The sequence below is a fragment of the Triticum dicoccoides genome, chromosome 6B (assembly GCF_002162155.2).
Source record: "Triticum dicoccoides isolate Atlit2015 ecotype Zavitan chromosome 6B, WEW_v2.0, whole genome shotgun sequence".
In the NCBI taxonomy this organism is placed as follows: domain Eukaryota; kingdom Viridiplantae; phylum Streptophyta; class Magnoliopsida; order Poales; family Poaceae; genus Triticum; species Triticum dicoccoides.
The window spans coordinates 519,232,615-519,238,417 of NC_041391.1; positions in this window are offsets into that span (position 1 = coordinate 519,232,615).

Below are 5,803 nucleotides of genomic sequence, written 5' to 3' on the forward strand. Positions count from 1 at the left end.
GGGCTCTCGCCCCTCGCACGCCATGGGAGCCAAGGACCAGAGGGAAAACCCTTCTCCCATCTAGGGAGGAGGTCTAGGAAGAAGAAGAAGGGGGCTCTCCCCCCCTTGCTTCCGGTGGCGCCGGAGCACTGCCGGAGGCCATCATCATCACCGCGATCTTCACTAACAACTTCACCGCCTTCATCACCAACTCTTCCCCCCTCTATGCAGCGGTGTAACCTCTCTCTTACCCACCGTAATCTCTACTTAAAAATGGTGCTCAACGCTATATATTATTTTCTAATGATGTATGGCTATCTTATGATGTTTGCGTAGATCCGTTTTGTTCTATGGGTTAATTGATGATCGTGATTGGTTTGAGTTGCATGTTTTATTATTGGTGCTGCCCTATGGTGCCTTCCGTGTCGCGCAAGTGTGAGGGATCCCCGCTGCAGGGTTTGCATTATGTTCATGATTTGCTTATGGTGGGTGGCGTGAGTGACAGAAGCATAGACCCGAGTAAGTAGGTTATTTGCGTATGGGATAAAGGGGACTTGATACTTTAATGCTATGATTGGGTTTTATCTTAATGAATCTTTAGTAGTTGCGGGTGCTTGCTAGAGTTTCAATCATAAGTGCAAATGATTCAAGAAGAGAAAGTATGTTAGCTTATGCCTTTTCCTCAAATAGAATTGCAATAGTGAGTACCAGTCTAGTTATCGATTGCCTAGGGACAAATAACTTTCTCGTAACAAAAAAGCTCTCTACTAATACTTACTTTTTTGCATCTTTATCTATACAACCCCTAGTTTATATTTACGTGTTCTTTAATATCTTGCAAACCTATCCTATCACACCTACAAAGTACTTATAGTTTCATACTTGTTCTAGGTAAAGCAAACACTAAGCGTGCGTAGAGTCGTATCAGTGGCAGATAGGACTTGAGAGAATATTTGTTCTACCTTTAGCTCCTCGTTGGGTTCGACACTCTTACTTATTGAAAGAGGCTACAATTGATCCCGTATATTTGCGGGTTATTAAGACCTTTTTTTGGCGCCGTTGCCGGAGAGTCATAGCGTGGGGTGAATATTCTTGTGTGTGCTTGTTTACTTTATCACTAAGTAATTTTTATTTGCTGTTTTTAGTTGTTCTTTATCTTTAGTTATGGATATGGAACACGAAATATCAAAAAACTTAGGTGTAGTTGCTACTCATGAAGATGGGGAACCTCCTAAAACCCTTGATGATCATTATGTGAAAAATGTTTTGTACTACTTTGATAATCCTAAGAAAACCCTATTCAACTTTATAATGGGAGTAACGTTGGATCAACGTGAATAATTTAGGGATTATCGTTTGACACAAAAAGGGAAACTATTATGGAATCAAATTAATATGTTGCTTTGGTATGCTCGGGATCTATGCTTGAGATATGATTATAATTGTTGCTCTAGGATGAAGGCTTCACACCTTCCCTTTTCATGCAAATTTAATGATAATGAAACCTTAGCTTCTTACGCTAATGGTATATATGATTATTATGATGTTGAATGAATTGAAGAATATGTTGCTTTTAAGATGAAATTGAATCTTTGTTTGAAAAGTATGAAGTTTTAGATGATGATGTTTATAGGCCTGAAAATTTTGCTATATTGAAATATTGCAATGACAATTATGAATACAATTACAATATTAACGCTTTTATTGAGAAAGTCTTCGCTGTTCAAGAAGAGACTAATATTTTGCAGGAAGCTATGAAAGAAGAAATTGATAAAATTGTGAGCTCATTAGATGAAAAAGATGATGAGGAGAGCGAAGAACAAAAGGAGTAAGAGCGGATTAGCTACCCATGCCCATCGTCTAATGAGAGTAACTCTTTAACTCATACATTGTTTAATTTTTCTTCGTGCTTACCGAAGGATGATTGCTATGATGATTGTTATGATCCCGTTGATTATCTTGAATTACCCTTTTTTAATGATGCTTGCTATGCTTGTGGCCAAGATGTCAATATGAATTATGCTTATGAAGATGAACTTGCTATAGTTCCTTATGTTAAACATAAAATTATTGCTATTACACCCACGCATGATAGTCCTATTATATTTTTGAATTCTCCCTACTACACTATATCGAAGAAGTTTGTGTTTATTAAGGATTATATTGATGGGTAGACTTTTACTATTGCACATGATGATTTTGATAGATGTAATATGCATGTGCTTGCTGCTCCTACTTACAATTATTATGAGAGAGGAACTATATCTCCACCTCTCTATGTTTTCAATATGATAAAATTGCAAAAAACTGTTTATACTATGCATTGACCTTTACTATGTGTGCATGAATTATTCTTTTATGACATGCCGATGCATAGGAAGAGAGTTAGACTTCGTCATTGCTTGATTTATGTTACTTTGTGTTCACTACTAAATTACCAATCATTATTAATTAAAATTGGCTTTGATATACCTTGGGATCCGGATGAATCCATTACTTGAGCACTATATGCCTAGCTTAATAGCTTTAAAGAAAGCGCTGCCAGGGAGACAACCCGAAAGTTTTAGAGAGTCATTTATTTCTCTTGAGTGCTTTTATATAGTTCAAAAACAAAATAAATAAATAAAGAGGGAAACCTAAAAACTTTTCAAAAAGGAAAGTAAAAGTGAGAAAGACAAGCATTGTTGAAGTGGGAGAGCTCCTTGAACTTTGTTCATGCTCACGGAAACTTTGTAATCTTGATTACAGAAACTTTTCATCAAAAATAATTATCCCCTTGTACAATTCCATTGTATTATAAAAATAATGTGCCAAGGTTTTCCTTTAAGATGTTTACAATGCTTGCTGGTTTGTACGTGTAGGACAGAAACTTTGGTTGTAGTGCGCGATTTTATATTTTTAACTGGAACGCCAAACGGTTCTGATTCCTTTTGCAATGTCTTTATGTATAAATTGTTTATTTTTCCTAATTTTCGTAGAATTTTTGAGGTACCACAAGTATGGTGAATGTTTGCTACAGACTGTTCTGTTTTTGACAGATTCTGTTTTTGATGCATAATTTACTTGTTTTGATGGAACTATCAATTTATATCAGTGGATTAGACCATGGAAAAGCTATATTACAATAGACATAATGCAAAAATAAAATATGAATTGGTTTGCTACATTACTTAGAGTAGTGATTTGCTTTATTATGCTAACGGATTTTACCGAATCTTCTGTTGAGGTTTTGTGTGGATGAAATGTCTAATCGAGAATGTCTCGATATGAGGAAAAGGAAGAGAGGCAAGAGATCAAGCTTGGGGATGCCCAAGGCACCCCAAGTAAATATTAAAGGAGACTCAAGCGTCTAAGCTTGGGGATGCCCCGAAAGGAATCCCCTCTTTCTTCAACTAGTATCGCTATATTTTCGGATTCGTTCGTTCATGCGATATGTGCAGGTCTAGGAGCGTCTTTTGCATTTAGTTTTCACTTTTCTTTTATGCACCATGCTGTTATGAGATAGTCCTTGGTTGATTTATAGAATGCTTCATGTGTTCACTTATATCATTTGAAGTTTGGATTACCTATTTCTCTTTACTTAGAAAACTGCGATTTGTAGAATACTCTTTTGCTTTATTTATATTTGTTAGAGCGTGGGCATATATTTTATAGAAAGAATTAAACTCTCTTGCTTCACTTATATCTATTTAGAAAGATGACAGGAATTGATCATTCACATGGTTAGTCATAAAATTCTACATAAACTTGTAGATCGCTAAATATGATATGTTTGATTCCTTGCAATAGTTTTGTGATATAGAGATGATGATATTAGAGTCATGCTAGTGGGTAGTTGTGGATTGTAGAGACACTTGTGTTGAGGTTTGCAAGTCCCGTAGCATGCACGTATGGTAATTGTTGTGTAATAAATTTGAAGCATGGGGTGTTTTTCTGATTGTCTTCCATATGAGTGGCGGTCGGGGACGAGCGATGGTCTTTTCCTACCAATCTATCCCCCTAGAAGCATACGTAGTAGTACTTTGCTTCGAGGGCTAATAAACTTTTACAATAAGTATATGAGTTCTTTATGACTAATGTGAGTCCATGGATTATACACACTTTTACCTTTCCATCATTGCTAGCCTCTTCGGTATCGTGCATTGTCTTTTCTCACCTCGAGAGTTGGTGCAAACTTCGCCGGTGCATCCAAACCCCGTGATATGATACGCTCTATCACACATAAACGTCCTTATATCTTCCTCAAAACAGCCACCATACGTACTCATTATGGCATTTTCATATCCATTCCGAGATATATTGCCATGCAACTTTCATCATCATTATATACATGACTTGAGAATTCATTGTCATATTGCCTTGCATGATCGTAAGATAGCTAGCATGATGTTTTCATGGCTTGTCCGTTTTTTGATGTCATTGCTACGCTAGATCATTGCACATCCCGGTACACCGCCGGAAGCATTCATATAGAGTCATATCTTTGTTCTAGTATCGAGTTATAATATTGAGTTGTAAGTAAATAAAAGTGTCACTACAAAAAAAAGACATCCGTGACATTTTGGGCTGAACGAATTTTTTTTATGTCATACATATGACACTTTTATGACGATAATTGTGACAAAACCCGGTATCATCATAGATGTGGTGGGCTCCTACTTCTATGATTAAAAATCATGACAGAAAATGGGCTTTTCATCCTGGGCGGGCCGGAGATGCAGCTACATGACATTCTTTGGGCCGTCCATGACGATAAAAACCATGGTAGAAGCGAGGGCGAGGAAAATTTTGGGGAGTTTTCGGTTACGGTGGGTGGTCGGGTACCGAGGGATGTGCGTTTCTCTCGTACACGTACGTGCGTGTGTGCGAGGCGTTGGCTCTAACTGAACCCGAGCGAGGCGTTGGGCTCTAACTCAACCCGAGCGATTACACTGCAGGCTACGCGTTACTGAACCCGAGCGATCAATTCCTTCGGTACTGCTGCTAACTGAAGCCGATCAATGCTGCCTCTCTGGATGAACAGTGAGTGTTGCGGGGGGTTTGGATGAATAGTAAGCGGTGGGAGTGGATGAACAGGACCCGTGGCGTTGCCTCTGGATGAACAGGACCCCGATCGATTGAGCCGGTTGGGGCTGGATGAACAGGACCCCGTTGAGGGCTGGATGAACAGTAGACAATGGAGGAGTGCCCGTGGAGGGGTGGTTGAACAGTAGCCGGTGGAGTAGTGCATGATGGAGGTTGGATGAACAGGAGCCCGTGGATGAACAGTCACAGGTGTAGGCTGGAGGAGGTCGACGGTGGATGAACAGTAGCCCATGGAGGCTGTAGGAGGTCGACGATGGAGATGCACAGTATCACGTGGAGTCCCGTTTTGTGTACGCCACACCCCTTCCGATGAACAGGACCCCCCGTTTCGACCGTGGCGCTCCAACACAAGTCCGTTTAGTTCGTTTTGCGGTACGCCACACCCCTCCCGATCAACAGGACCCCCGTTTCGACTGTAGGAGGTCCGTTTCCTCCGTTTTGCGGTACGCCACACCCCTCCCGATCAACAGGATCCCTGTTTCGACCGTAGGAGGTCCCGTTTCCTCCGTTTTGCGGTATGCCAGACCCCTTCCGATGAACAGGATCCCGTTTCGAACGTGGCCGGTCGAACACAAGGCCGTTTCCTCCATTCTGCGGTACGCCAGGCCTCGTTTTCATCGCATGTTCCGTCCAAGCCCTCCCGATGAACACGACCACGCATTCCGTTCCGGCCCAGCCGGTTGGCTCCCCATGAACATGACGACGATGCCGTTTCTCCGTTCCGACCCAGCCATGTACA